General features: G+C 37.2%; 1 pseudogene; it reads right to left on the bottom strand.

Annotated features, from left to right (window-relative positions):
* Positions 1 to 2,751: 2,751 nt before the first annotated feature.
* On the bottom strand, positions 2,752 to 14,670 carry LOC127059784 (uncharacterized; annotated as a pseudogene).
* Positions 14,671 to 16,540: the final 1,870 nt, after the last annotated feature.

Raw genomic sequence — 16,540 nt, 5'->3', positions numbered from 1 at the left:
AACAGAACTACCTTCTCTTGGATAAGTCTTGAGTGCACCACTGCACACTCTTCACAGTGCAGCTTATATAGAGCTGAGTTCAGTTCTTTCCTGTTCTTGTAGCTTAACCCTGGTGGGCAGCTCAGTTCTCCACAGCACACTCACCTCCTGCCAGTGGCTTGGAGAAGATAATCAGAAGGGTAAAAGTCCAAAACTGCATGAGTTGAAATAAAGGTGCTTTAATAGGTAAGGCAATATCCAGTACATCCTCATTAACCCCCACCACCCTTCACACTCAGCTTGGGTCATTACTGCGCTTGTCCTGCTTCCTGTCATGCTCATCCTCCACTCATTCAGGTGGTTCTTCCTGTAGTACTTCCTGTAAAATGCATCTCAAATCATGGCTTAGAACAATTTAAAGGTATATCCACTACAGGCTTCATGCCTGATCCCTCTGGGTCAGCAGTGAACTCTTCCCCTCGCTCCTGCTCCAGAGTGACCTCATCTGTAGACCACCACCTCTCAGGGGTGTAGCTGCTCCAGTGTGGCCTTATCCAAGGACCACAGCATCATCAGCACCTGCTGTGCAGTGAATTAATTCAGGGCCACTGACAGACACTTCGGGATGTACCTGCTGTGGCATGGACTTATCTAGAGCAACAGATCCTTTGAGATGTACTTTCTCCAGCACAGACTTTCCTTGGGCCATAATCCCTTCAGGGGGTATGTGCTTTCATAGAGTGAAGCAATTTAATAGAAAAATATGACTTTTTTTAAAAGATCAGAAATAAGACGGAGAAAAGGGGTGGGCTATTTAAAATCAAAGGGATTTTTCTAAAAAGGAAAATAAAATCTGTACAGATAAGACAGAGAATCTTCCAAATAATTCTATACTGAAGGAATTTGTGGAATGTTAAACACAGACCATGACAGACTAGGAACTAGACCCAGCAAAGGAAATCTCCTACACTGACCTGACAAGCAATTGTGCCCAAGTTCCTCATCCTGGATCCTCTTTGGAGGGCACCTACCTCTTCCAGGCCACTGTAGTGGGAAAATAGATATTTCAAAAACTCGTTACTTGGCTGAAAAGTCAGCATGGCTGTGCATAGCTAGGGAAAGTAAATTTTCTCTAAAAATCTATGCTGGTTTTAGCTGATGTAGAGTTAACTTTTTTCACAGTGGCTGGTATAGGCCTGTGTTTCAGATGTGTGTTACATGCAGGGTTGATAATACAGAGATGGTTTTGTTATTGCTGAGCAGAGTTTACACAGAGCCAAGGCCCTTTCTGCTGTTGGTACTGCCACACTGGCAATGCCAAGGGGGGTTGGGTGTGTATGGGGGGCTGGGACAAGACACAGCCAGGACAGGTGACCCAAAGGGACCAAAGGTATATTCCAGACCATATGACATCATGGTCAGCATATAAAGTGGGGTGAAGAAGGAGGAAGGGAGGACATCTGTAAAGAAGCCACTTTTCTTCCCAAGCAACAGTTCCATGTGATGCGGCCCTGCTCTCCTGGAGATGGCTGAACACTTGCCTGCCTGTGGGAAGCAGTGAATTAATTCCTCATTTTTCTTTGCTCATGTGTGTGCTTTTTGCTTTTCCCTGTTCACTGTCTTTATCCCAGCCCACAAGCTTTCTACCTTTTACTCTTTCAGTTCTTTCCCCAGTCATGCTGGTGGGGGACTGAGCAAGCAGCTGCACTTGGTGCCTGGCTGAGGTTAAAGCATGGAAAACTCACAGAAAAATTGCTGGACAACTGAGACTACATACCAAACCCCAAAAAAAAAATTTCATTAAGAGTTTAGCTTAAGAATTTGAAGCATTAATTTTCTCAACTTAAAGAAATTCAAGATGTGTTGACCACTTCATAAAATATTTCTTTATTCACCAGACCTTCAGCTCTTTTGTGACCACACTATTGTTCATTCCCACTTGATACTGAGCTACTCTACAGAAAGTGGTCACAGATTCCATCAGGATACAACTAGGTCTTTGTAGCCCTCCCCAGTCTCCCCAGAACCTCTCCCTACTTCTGTCCATGGACCCAGGGGGGACATACAAACCCAAATCTGGGCATCCAAACCTACAGTGTAGGTGCCCAAACCTGAGCTACAATATAGGTGTACCTGTCTCCAGCCCTGGCTGTGTCACCATTTCCTCCTGCTCTTCACTGGATCTCTTGATTGCACATTGGCTGTGCAATGTGGTGACACACCTCCCTGGCTGTGTCACCATTTCCTCCTGCTCTTCACTGGATCTCTTGATTGCACATTGGACTTGTTTCACCACTGACCATGTTGGGGGCTGCCTATGGACCCTCTAACGAGCCCTGGGCTCTGCCCACCATGCTCAGACTCCACAGGACAGTCTCAGCTTGTACTCCCTTGCCATGGAGCCCTACTTCTGCAGATGTCTCCCAAATTCACAGGGACAAGGGAAGAGTGTGTAACCCAGTAAGGTTATTCAGTAATCCACTGGTTTTCGTTATTGTTGTTAAATTTTTACCCAGTGTTACATAAAAATGAATGTTTCTGAAGCAACTGAAGTAATTCTGACCAAGATCCAGTTTTATACTTCCTGGACCGTGATACTTTTTACATAAAATACAATTTGCTAGGGGTTGAAATCTACTCTGCCAGAATCTGCATTGTGTACCCAGGGGGACCAGACAGTGAGTCAGGGACCCACTTATGGAGAGGATAAGGAGGGACCAGAATCCAGGCAGGAATGTTGGGGCAGGGCAGAGAGAGGGGCTGTGCTGGTGCTTAAGGAATCTGAGTGTGTGCTGGTGAACCTGTGGAGTATGGTCTGTGTGCTGTAGTTGTGACCTTCTGCCTCTGCCAGCCCGAGAGCTTGGTTTCCTCTTTGTCTCTTCCCATAAGTATCCCTGTGACTCTTCCAGAAGTTCCTATATCCATAGCACCTGTGGCAGTGGTCTGTGAGAGCATCTCCATCCCTAATTCATCTTCCTCCATAAGTCCTTTTTCTACAATGTATATTATAAAGCCATCCATAAAACCTAATAAAAACTTATTAAGAATTTTCATACCAAAAAAAAATTATAACACCTTCATGCCAACCTTTCTGATCAAGCAGTCTTCCCTTACATAGTCCAATATGAGGCTAATCTCTGCTTTGGTAGCTGCAAAAAAATCTACCTCATTTTAAGTCCTCTAAGAGTTTAATAAACAGCAATGAATTACATCAATCACACTTGTCACATTTATCCAACTGTACAATGAAGGTCTCAGTTTCAGATCACTTGAACTGTTTTCTAAAATAAAAGAAATGCAAACTATGAAATGGCAGTGTCAAAAGAACCCTTTAAAATGGTGCAGTGGAGAGAGAGAGAAAATTCTCGCAAGCAATGCAAGTGTTTTGATTCAAACCTCAAGAATCAAAATGACTGTATTAAATTTGAATGCTTGAGTAAATAATCGACAGATATCTCTAGAAACCTTACAATTATGTGAAGTCACTTAGGAGAGTGACTACCTAATTTATGTAATTAGGCAGATAATTATTTGTCTGCCTAAATTTGCACATCAAGACCTTATTTGTCTAATCTGATAATCCCCGTACGCTCCCTCAGTGAAAAGTAAAATGCTCTCATCTTGGGTCAGAATTGCAATATTTTCCTCAATAATTTAGATGACTGAACTTCACCTGTTAATTGCTTGAATATTCATGTCTGAAGAGTATTTGTTTACTCTTATACACACTGCAGGTAGGATTTGACAATAAGTTGCAAGTGCCAGTGAATCAAGAACCTGTATAAATAATGCCAATATTCTTATTTTCCACTGAAACAAGAAGTGCTTTCTAACCAGTACCTAGGCAATGCTTATGGTACATGACATAAATGACAATCTTGTCCTTGTATTTGTTATACACATCTCCTAACTTATAGCAGAATTTTTAAAATGAATAAAGCTAGAAATAGCTCAGCTTTCCCTAGGAGAGAAAACTTCTTTTCTATTCGAATAGTAATAGGAGACACCATAAATTTTTTTTCTTCAATATTTGATTGCCTCTTCTTGCCTTTTGAAATTGTGATTTTTATTTGTCAGTTATATACATCAATACATAATGATGTGCAGAAAAAATTCTATTTGGTTGGCAATTCCTAGTAGCTTTGATTTATTACTGTATGTATTAACTGTATAGCCTCACATTAGTAATAAAATCAAGTTGAAAAGACACCTTCAAAATTCATTCTACCCTCCAGTTTTTACAGGCAACATCAATATATGCAGTTTATATCAGACATCCTCCACAAACTCTTCAAATTTCTGATCATTTTAAAGTAAGACATAGTGTAATTGAGTGTGCCAAATTGTTTTTTTGTTACTGGGACAGTTGTGAACAGAATAATTCTTGAAGAAATATGAGTAGATATAATTTTCCAGAGATATACCAATGATGGCAGAGATCAGGCACTGATGAACAGAAAAATATTAAATTCAGATTGCTTGCTTGAATATGAAGCCCTTGATCCTCTGCATAAACCTGGAGAATCAAGAACATCTACTGTAAGCCTGAGCAGGAAGTTTAAGAGAGAAAGAAAACAAGTGTCTTCAGAAATCTAGAAGAGACCTTGCCTGACCTAATGCAGAAGTCTTCTTTAGACAATTTCTATCACAAAATTTCTAGTTTCTTTCCACCATCTATACAAGAAGTAGAGAAAAATTTGTCAAAAAGAGGTATTTATATTGCAGATGTCTAAAGTGGGTGCCTGAGATCAACCTGATCTCAGGCATACAAGCAACCTACTGGCCTCTGGACATTTAAAAAAGACTTCAAATTCTCAGACTATCACTATAAAAATGGATTAATAGAAACCCTCACTCACATTGACTTTTTCACTCTTTCAGGAGTCACATCAACTCAGAGTCACTGTAGAATGACTCCATAATATGAACTGTAATATTTAAAAGACTGGGTAGTTTCCTCCCCACAGATCTGGAGCCTTTATTTGATAAACTATTGTTTGTTTAAGGAACAACCTGCATAGACAACAATAATTCTTAGACTTTTTTTTTAACTGATTAAATAAAATTGTATAAAAGTAAATTATTAAGCAAAGTTTCCATTCATAGTGAGTACCACTGATGATCTAGTTGGAGTTCACACTCAATTTTGCAGTTTAACCTCTCTGAACATTTTTCTTTTGTATTTCTTTAAAAATAACATTTTCTTGTTGCATGCATAACAATGCACGTGTATATGGATATACATTACTTATGTGCACAAATACATATGCATGTTATTCACACCTGTCTTCCCAACTGAACAATTTTGGCTGTTTAGGAAAGTGGAAAAAATGAATCCTATCCACTGTTTAAGTTATTGAGGAAAAAATACAATTCCTACCTAGGACACTGTTTATTTTCACTCAGAACTGAATATCTGCATGCAGAGTTGATATGAATATGCTGTGCACATATCAAACCTCTTAGAGATTTATAAATATCATTAACAAAGATAAATTGAGATTTTGTGATTCAGAAAATGAGAGGCAGTGTGGAAAAGATGTTTGAAAAGCATCAGTGACATAGTCAGTAAATCAGAGACCAAATGCTGTGAATTCTTAAAACTGATGGCACAGGAAAATAAGCATTGATGGAAAAGGTCTACAACTAAAACACTTTCTCCCAAAGTAGTTTGTAGAAGGTTGGCCTTTTCTATTGATTTTTCTGTTTCTTTGCTGTTAAACAGGGACTGAAACTTTCATTTGTACATCCCATTAGATACTATCTCCAGGTGCCTTTCAAATCAGTGTGCCTTCAGAAACACATTATTCCAAGTTTTCAAGCGTACTGGGGTTTTACAATCTGAACAAAACTCGCTTGTAAGGGACATAAGAATACCAATAAGAATATTTGGAAGGGACATAATTCTCCTGAATTATAATCAGCAATTGTCAGAAGATCTGAACATTATACATTCAGGAGAATTATAATGTTCAGATCTGTTCTGTAAAGGTTGATGGTGGTCTCAACGGTTAGTTTATATTTATACAGTACAGCATAGATTGGGAATGATGATCAGAGAAAAACATAATTTTTCTCATCTATCTATCTATCTATCTATCTATCTATCTACTATCTTCTATCTATCTATCATCTATCTATCTATCTATCTATCTATCTATCTATCTATCTATCTATCTATCTATCTATCTGTCTCCTGGATTTTTTACTTTGACTTCAGCTAATAGAAGCAATAAACTCTGACTTATCTGAAAGCTTTACCTAGAAAATTCCATCTTAAATGAATCATTCAGGCGCTCACATGATGTGAGTCTTATCATCGGGCTGGAAATTTCATTCCGTGAGTCATGTTGAACTGTTCAAGTAAAAGGAATATAATGCATAATGTTTCCAGGTATTCAAAGTAGCTGTGCTTCTTCACATGAGACAGCTACAAATGATTTCTTATGAGCAAAAACCAGGCCAGCTGTTATTCATGCTAATTGCTAACATCATTCCAAACAACAAATATATTTGAGTAAAGAACAGGTGAAGTTTCTCTCATGATAATATTTCAGTCCAGTTTCTCAAGACTGTACAGTGTACCAGAAAAGTACTAAGATTGTTGTTTTTTTTTTTTATCCTGGTCTCTTGAATGTCAGCAACAGACTACACCTCAGAAAAAAAAGAAAAAAAAAAAGACACTAGTTGCCAACATTGCTCAGATCATAAGATCATACACACTTTGGGAATACTGTTTTCATAGATATATAAAATAATGTTAAAACCAAATATAACAACCACAAACCCCAACCCCACCCTGTAAATACCAAAGCACTTTTACTATAATTTTCAGCTAATTTTATCAGCCATCTGGAAAAGATTTCCCTTTCCTACATTTTGTTTACTCAGAGTTTATCTTAGGGGACAGTGCACGGAACCAGTGTGCTATGCAATAACTAGCTGATTGCATGATCTAATTAACACTAACTTGTCATTTCTTTCCTTCTATTTTTGTCATGGTCGTTCCTAGTATTTCCACTTACTGCAGATAAACTCCTCAGAGCAGCATCTGTGGCATCATCAGTGTTCATGATTCATCTATTACATACAGATGCCAAACTTCATAGGACTTAGCTGTCATTGATTTGAGTAGTGAAAACCAAAAAAAGTCCATCTAAGTATCAAATTAAAATAATCAGACATGAGAAAGGAGTAAAAACTGGGGGAAAAAGAGACATTCATTCACTTTTACCTTGAAGGCACAGAGTCTTCTTATAAACAGATGGAACTGATGCTATAGATACAGTATAAAGCTTTGTTGTTTTTTTTTCTTTTTCTGGAAAATGATGCATTTGTTCCTACTATGTTTAGTCCATCAGAGAACCTATATCAGAAGAAACCAAATATAAGTGCTTCAGTGCTGAAAGATCTCTGTTAATTCACTGATAACCAAATATGGAAGGCAGAAAACATTAAGTATTATATTTAAAATGTTCCAATGTGCCTTTTTATAGAAAAAAGTAATTGCATGGATGTTAAATATTCACACTCCAAAGTAGTTTTGAAAAATTGCCCATCCTAAATTTGTCCCCCACTAAATTTCTATTTTCTGACATTACAACACAGTCCAAGAAATACTTAAGTTTGACTTCTTCTTTTGATATTAATGCAGGCTGTAAGAAAAGCATGTCAAAGAATCATCAAGTTTATTTTTCAGTCTTGCTACAAGATGACTGCTCTATTGAGACTGTGGTGACCTCACTGTGACTATTCAATGAATCTGTCATGCCTCACAGTGAAGCTTTTTACTTTATGCTAATCAGCATTCATTATTTGCAATTAAGAACATGTGCTTTTATCATTTCACAAACATTTGATTGTGACAGCTAATTCAATGCTGGCTTTGTCTTCAGTTCAAAGGAAGTGTAGACCAATTGAATCAGAGATATTGTGATACCATAAAATTACTATTGCAGATATAGACAACAATCCCATTGCAATGTTAAGGGATCCATGTAGGTCACACTTTAAAGACGGTTTAGATCTTGGTACAGTAATGTCCTATAGCTCTGCTATTCTACAGACTCTGGTATCTTTCATCTCAGCAGTTTCTGTAGAGATCCATCATGCCGATGTTAAACATTTTACAGTTTTTCAAAGAAAAGCACTTATTAATCTAAAAAATGACATCATTATACTTTGAGAGAGGCTTTACTATTTATGAAAAATCTTTATTAAATAATTTCTACCTTGTTATTAAAGAAATCATTAGTAATTAAAAAAATTAGTCATATTTAAAATACTTCTTTGCTGGGACAATTCATACATACATTTCTATTTTCTTTGTAGACATTTATGAGTTATTTTCTGTGCTTCCATTTCTTTTATAAAACTAAATCTTAGGCAGAAAATGTCGTTTTCCGATGTCTTTATTTTCTTCACTGTCAATGGGTGATGCCAGAAAGTTTCTAAATGTTCAACATTGACACAAGCTCTATTATATTCCTCTTCATCTCTTTGTATTCACATGAATGCAATGATGCCTACGAGGTATTTTAAATTTCAAGATTGTCTGTCAGTTAGTTTGAGTAACCAGTTAGCTTTTAAAAGATTGCCTTCTGCTTCAATGGATTTGAAGTCTACAATCTCCCTTCTTTCTAGTGTTTTGCAAAGACACTAGCATGGCTGAAAATCAGTGAAACAGACAATATAGTTTATTCCAATCACAGGAAGAGGCTGCAGGTGGGCATGTTTTACAGACCAAGGAAATTCCCTGCTTCTATATTCAGTGTTCATGCAGTCAATATCACACCAGTCTGTACTTAGCTGAATAAAAATCACCACAAATACAAACATTTGCTTTTATTTATGGAAAATTATAATGTTGCAACTGGTATACATCATTGGAAATAAAATGCCCATCATTTTGAAAAGGTGGATGTTTATACACATCTTTGTTGTCAGATATGCTAGAAAAGCAAAAGCATGTCCTTTGCTAATGAGCTTTTGTTTTATAGACCCACAGAGACCTGGTGGGACAATTCTCTGTGAGCTACAAAAAGCCGTTAGGTGAATACCTGCTTGAAATCAAAATTCCAGAATTTTAGTAAAAGTATTCTGCTGCAGTAACACTGAAAGGCATATTCTCACTTCAAAAAAAAAAAAAAAAATTCAGAATGCCTTTGTTCTTTTTTACTTTAATGTAACAAACTGTTTTTTTCCTAAGGCAAATAAATTAGCAATTAAAGTCACCTAATGAGACCCTGCAAAGTGGTTGTTTTGAGATGGACATAAACTACTACCCACAAGTCTTTTTTAAACTTCAGCCAATATTTGAGAATAAGTGCCAGCTGGTAATTATCCAGTTTCATCAGTCCAAATGCTCTTTCAATTAGTTTGTTAAATACTGCTAATATAGGCTTCATGCAATCTAATATAGTTTCAATAATTCTCTGAAAACACTGTGTCCAACAAGGTACTTCATGAATCCTAACAGCAGTGGAAAAATTTGCCATCTTTTATCATTGATATATGTGTTTCACAAGTGTTCTTATAAGATCTTTAATAATATTTAATTTGTACATAGAACATACACCAATAATTTTTTGTTAAATTGTTTTATTAAGAAGAAAATATGGTAAAAGAATAATTTAATAGAGAAAATCATTGGGAAGCTTTAATATAGTGGTGTAGGAATATATGAGCCACACCATCAAGCCAAATCATCAAATGCTCAAACTAAATCATCAAATGAATGAATTTGAGACAAGAACAGTTTAGAAAAGACACAGATTTATTTACTAATTTCTATTGATTACAAAAAGCAGTTTCTGACAAAAAGAGATCTCATAAATATTATTTAATTAACCAAAAATGTTTGCATTTTTGCCATTTTTTCCCAAATTTCTCTCAGCTACTAGCGATACAAATGCAAAAATTACCCTGACGGCTGTCCAGAAGACTTTGTTCCATCATTTTAGTTGATGATTCATGCTTTAATGACCCCCATGCTGCAAGAATGGGCTTCAGAACTAGCATGGGTCTCTCATCATGAGTGAAATGGCTTTCTTAATCATCAGTGTTGTGTATGGAAAATAAGCACAGGAATCTTCTACTCAGTTCTCTTCATTTCCACAGAACCCAGAGTCAAATTCAAAGTCTTACCATCATTCTCTAAGGAAGTTCATGTAACCTATCTTTCATCACATTAATACTCCTTTAGATTCTTTAAAAAAAAATCTAAATACTGTGCTTATTCAATTTAATTTTCTATAGTCATGACAGATATTATAGCCCTGAGGAAGAAAGAAGAAGATAGAAAAGAGGAACCAAATAATCCACTCCCTATTTCAGAGTAAAGAAAAATCAAATTACACCATAAGGAAAAAATTTGAAGATTAGATGGCAGCAAGGAACTAGTTTGCTAGCATGAAAAGAATCTGAAGATCCTGTGAGAGGAAGAAATACATATTACTAAAAGCTTTTCTACAGAGACAGTGCAGTCATAGAGGCACTGTAGATGACTGCTGCTTGGAGACTTCCTCAAGCCTGAAAAATGTCACTGGCAGCAGATTTTCTAACTGCTTTGTGTGGACATGATTGTATCTATTTTATTTTGCTACTAGTTGATCTGGGAGAAAGGGGTTTGATTTTTAAAGGGTTAATTTTAATAAATTAAGGATATTGGTTGGGATATTTTGATGAGATTTCTGATGAGTTTCTCGGGCCTTGTACCCTCTCTCTTGGGCTGTTTCTGAGTAGAGGGAAGAGTGGACAGTGTAAGGATCCATATGCATGAACAGTACTCCACAATTAAGGCAGCTGTCATTTTCAAATCTTTTCTATATCACATATCAGAAAGTATTTTCACTTATTGGGCATGCCTGCTTAACTGTGACACTCTCAGAGCACCAAGTTTGCAATTTGGTCTGACTGCTGACTCTCCAGAAGTCTGTGAAGCAAGAAGCAGCCTTCCTATGAAGCTATGAATAGTGGTTTGGAAGGCTCTTAACACATGGAGTCCTTTCTGGCCTGATTTTCCAGGAAAAAAATTATTGACTGCCAGATGCTCACTTTGCAGTGCCTGATGTTAAACATATTGCTTTTGTCCTTGAGGAAGGGGACTCTACTCAAGTACAGGTGGGAGTGAACAGAACATTGTACACAGAAAAGGAAAAGGAGATGGCAAGAAGAGGAGCCAACAGCAGGAATGAAATGAGATCATTTAATCAGTCCACAGCTATCCACCCAGGCTAGGCAAGTGAAAAGGCAACACTCAGGCAGACCATCAGCTCATCCAAACATAGACCCTCCAGCATAAAGAATAATTTTACATTTGGCTTGTGGGAAGTGAGCTGTCGCAAAAAGGCAAGCAATTCTTTTGAAAATCTATGTAAATTCACTTTAGGTAACTAACTTAGGAAAGAGGAGTCTGGGTCTAAAAATTACCTGCTGTCCTCTAAAGAAGGTGGTGTCTCTAAACTAAAAAAAAAATATTTCCAATGTTTTCCTGTGAACTTGGATGCTGTTTTAAAAGAACAACAGACATATATTTAGCCACCTCCTTGTCACTAAACAAACAACAATTATTTGAGTTGGTTTTATTTAACTAAATGATGGCAGAATGGAGAAAGGGTTATCAGCCCAATGTCATCTGTCCATTTCAACTGAATTTTATAGTAGAAAACATTTTTTACTCCCTGTGAAACCCCTTCCATATCACTGTCAGTTCATAGTTGATAAGCTGATAGTTTCAAAATTTATTAATCCTGGAATCATTTGGAGGAAAAATAAAAAAGCCTAATGTAAGTGGCATAGCTACTTACAATATCTAAAATATACTTGTTTGTGTTGTCTGGGGATTGGAGTCAAGAGTCCCTTAGGTGTCTTCCAAACCTTTCTTCTTGAGGAATCACTTTGCTAGGACACAAAGACCCCAAACCTAAATAGGACCTGGTATGTTCCCATTCCCTAGCCATACCTTGGTTCCCCTCATCATGTGCATTATTTCTAGGTAAGCCAGAACCCTGTCTGCTGTTCAGAATTGAGTTTATATTATGAATACATGTTGTCGTGTTTGTTGTTTTCATCTGTGGAAACAGTGGCTCAGATAAGAGAAATTCACAAGACTATCCTATATATTCTCTGTTCTCAAGGTGAAAAAATATTGGAGCTAATATAACCAAAAAATATGCTTGAAAAAGAAGCATATTTGACATTAAATAAATTCAGAAACAAACATTTCACTTTTCTTTTTTTCCACCCTCACAAATAAACTCCAAATTTGGTTTACTGGGTGAGTGAAAAACAGGATATTTCTTGCTGCCACTAAAAAGTGTCTCTTCCAATGATTTTGTTTTCATTGCTGTTAGCAAGATCAGGGAATTTTGTAGGCTTTTGGAATTACCTTAATCACATCTGTGAAACAAATAGAAATATTTACTTTTAGGTCTGATTAGTTAGTTACTCTTTCTTTACCTTCTGAGAGTCAAGTACTACATATCTTTCTTCTTTCTATTTGACAAAATTTTTAAAAAAATCTCTCTTAATCAATTATCTCTTTTTTAAAGTCTTAATCAAAGCTCCATGAATTCTCCTGCCTGTAAGAATTAAATCTCAAAGGCTACAAAGAATAATTAGCTTAATTTTGTCACACATACATGAGATCCCAAAGCATCAATTATCTTCTATGTCCTGAAATACACTGAAACATCACACATAGAAGTTGTCATTAACACCTCCCGCTGTTGCTGTGAATTGCTTCAGCCTCACCATATGCAGTACGTTAAAGTTTTGATTTAAGACCTGCATGAGCAGTACAAGCTTTGAAGACAGCTCCAGAACTCTTGTCTTCAGGCAGCACCCTCATTTAACATGGTTGTATGCCATTTACCCTAGAATATGAACTCCAGTGATTGCATTTCTTGGGTACTGATAGAGATGGCCTACTATATACACAAAAATATCCTTAGACTATGATACGTTTTCACTTGCAGAGGAAGAAAGTCTGTTTATTTCTGGAAATATAAAAGAACAAAAAAAAATTCCCCTTTTAATACAAATTAACATCTTACTGTCACAAAATTTGTTAATAAGAATAAAAACTATAAATACGAGTCAGGAGCAAAAAAACCACCAAAATCCTGATTACATGAATATGAAAATATACATATGCATATGCATATTCCTGCACACTATCAATCATTCCAGAGCTGCCACAGTACTGGAAACTAGGCTCAGAATTTGCTGCAAAATACAAGGCAAGTATTCACTGATACTACTTGCATCAGCCACACTCTTTACAGGAGTGGATTTTTTTACTTCAACAGCAATCACACAATATATAACAGATATATTATATATGTAAGATTGCACAAGTGAAAAGCACATGCCTGTTCCTGCTGTGTTATGTGCCATGAGAAGCAATCTAAGTACAAAAGTAACTTTTATCTCTTTATTTAGAAACAAGGAAAACTTTTCTTTCTTTGCGCTGCTGCATAGAACCATGATATTGGAAGTTGTGCAGAATTAGCCATCTTTGCACAAAATGTTGATGCTGAAAGTCATGCAGTTCTAAACTTCCAAACAAATCCCATATGTTTTCTGATTCTTTCCTTGTCATGTTTTCCTCTTCCAAACATTGCTGCAAGTGTTTTAGCTCTTGACTGTCTCAAAACAGCTGATGTAAATATAAAAATAGGACTCTCTTCCTGTGTCTGATGCCATATAAAAAGTTGCTTCAGGAAAGTCAGCTGGGAAAGAGAGATTCCTACTAGGAGATTCACGAGACTCAACTCTGTCCTGAAGAAACAGATGGTTCCAATTAACTCTTTGCATGTATGATTAAATACACAAGGGCTCTCAACCTCATCTTTTTATAAATCCAGAAGACATAGTAGAGTTTTCCACACAATCAAGAGCCTGAAGCAGGTCTAGATATTTTTAGAATGGGGAAAAAAGTGCCAGTGTAGGATATATCTTTCACTTTTCTGCTTGAAAATATCTCATGGATATATATTGATGTGGAGTACGTTTTCACACAATGCAGCCAGCAAGGAATAAAATACCTCTATAAGGGTCATGCACCCCAAAACTGTCTCCAATTTTGACACAGAATCACAGAATCACAGAATGTCTAGGTTGGAAGGGACCTTTAAGATCATCGAGTCCAATCCATGTTCTAACAGCTCAACTAGGTCATGGCACTAAGTGCCACATCCAGTCTTTTTTGAACACATCCAGGGATGGTGACTCCACCACCTCCCTGGGCAGATGATTCCAGTATTTGACCACTCTTTCTGTGAAAAACTTCCTCCTTAATTCTAGCCTGTATCTCCCTTGGCGCAGTTTGAGACTGTGTCCTCTTGTTCTGTCTGTTGTTGCCTGGAGAAAGAGACTGACCCCCAGCTCACCACAGCCACCCTTCAGGAAGTTGAAGAGAGTGATAAGGTCACCTCTGAGTCTCCTTTTCTCCAGGCTAAACAATCCCAGCTCTCTCAGTCGCTCCTCATATGGCTTGTGTTTCAAGCCCCTCACCAGCCTTGTTGCTCTCCTTTGGACACGCTCAAGCATTTCAATGTCCCTCCTAAACTGAGGGGCCCAGAATTGGACACAATACTCAAGGTGTGGCCTCACCAGTGCCAAGTACAGGGGAAGAATGACCTCCCTGCTCCTGCTGGCCACACTGTTCCTGATACTGGCCAGGATGCCATTGGCCTTCTTGGCCACCTGGGCACACTGTCGGCTCATGTTCAGCTGACTGTCAACCAGCACCCCCAGGTGCAGAGTCTGAAAGGTATCGGGGCTCTTAGCTGGCACTTAAAGGGATTTAAAAGCCTTTATAATTGTAAGCATCTGGGCATTAATGAATTAGATATTAAATTTTCAAAAGTAACTTAGATAATTAAAAGCCCTGGTTGAACTGAATTGTAATTAGATTGAGGTTCCAAAGGGCCATATTTTGAAGTTTTAAAATATTTTGTATTGTGGTTTGTTGGCTAGTGCGACTTTTCAGTGAATAGAGGTGTAAATGTGTGTGAATATACTGTAATACCAATCTAATTTTCACTTCTGAAAATGGATCTGTGTCCTATATTAACAGAACACTTTTAAAAATATTATTAGCAAGCCAGTCAGAAGTTGTGTTGTTCAGAAATAAATGCCTATCCTCTGCAGCTTGAGAATACTGATTCTTTAACCTTTATATTCAAATATCCTGTTTATGTTCTTCTTATGACACAAAATGTTTTAAGATTCTCAAAGGAAAGATCTCAACTTGAAAATAAAAATGTATGGGACTGCTAAAGTGCACACTGCTATACAGGGAGTTGTTGAAGTGTAATTGCAATTATTTGTAAAATTCTTTGTGATCTCACTTAAAAGAGGCTACCGAATTGCACATTGTGATGATTTTGTTGACAGCGATCATTATTGATTTTGAGAACTACTTTTGTTTTCATATAAATTGCACTGTTTACAAGGTCTATGAAGTTGGTCTCCTAATGAACTTCTTCTTTTCTTCTCTTGTATTCAGGCAAATTTTTTGGTGAAAGCTACATGTGACATAGTCCTCCAAACATACTCAGCCACTGTCTCAGTACCAGTAAAAAGCATGCAGTCCCTGGAGAAGTCAGAAACTGAACTAAATGTGCTGTTTAATTTAAGATGATAAATACCAGAAAACATTCTTTTTGTTCCCCACAGAATTTATGCCATTTTCACGACAAGACAACATCTGCTTTTTCATCCTACAAATGACTGAATCATTTAAATGTTCATTAGTCAGTGAAGAGAATGCTCATAGAAGAGAAATGCTCAGTCCCTTAATCATCTTTGTAGCCCTCTCTTGTACCTGTTCCAGGAGCTCCTCCTACTGAGGAGCCCAGAACTGGACACAGCACCCAAGATGTGACCTCACCAGGGCTGAGTAGAGAGACACCCTCAACCTGCTGGCAATGCTTTTCAAACTGCAACCAGGATGCCACCAATCTTGGATCAAAGAAAAATACAGTTTAACATGTTTTTACACTGCTCTTCACAGGAACTATCTGTCATCTTACTCTAAGGTTTGAAAAACACTATGTTGCAACAGCAAAAGTAGATGTGCATTAAAGAATAAAAGCTTCTTTATAGCTCACAAGTACTTTAGAGTTTAACTTTAGTTTCATTTCTGTAATTATACATATTGCTTCAGGTATGATACAGTTTTCTGGAAAATCATTTACTAATTTTTGAAGCAGAAGCAGAGTAAGGCATATTTGTCACAACCATGAAGTGTCCAAGGACCAGGAAAAGCAAAGCAAGGGCAATTCCCTCCCTGACTGAAGTCTCACAGGTAAGCTTTGCAAGCCAAGAGTGCCTCATTCTCTGTTCCTGGTCCACCTGGTCTGGTACTCTGCCAGATCAGTACCTACAGATGAAAAATAGATAGAAGGAGAACATCTTTATATAAAACAATCAATGGTTTGACTTCTTGCCTGAAAAAGAGGATATATACATTAAATTTCTCCTCCTGCTTCTAGGAATTTGTGTACTACTGCAAGCAGAAGGCAATATGTATTTATCATTAGGCTGAGCTTTT

This window comes from Serinus canaria, chromosome 1, assembly GCF_022539315.1.
Source record: "Serinus canaria isolate serCan28SL12 chromosome 1, serCan2020, whole genome shotgun sequence".
NCBI classification, from domain to species: Eukaryota; Metazoa; Chordata; class Aves; order Passeriformes; family Fringillidae; genus Serinus; species Serinus canaria.
Note: the sequence above shows the minus strand (reverse complement) of the source record. Positions and strands in the feature narration are given on the sequence as shown.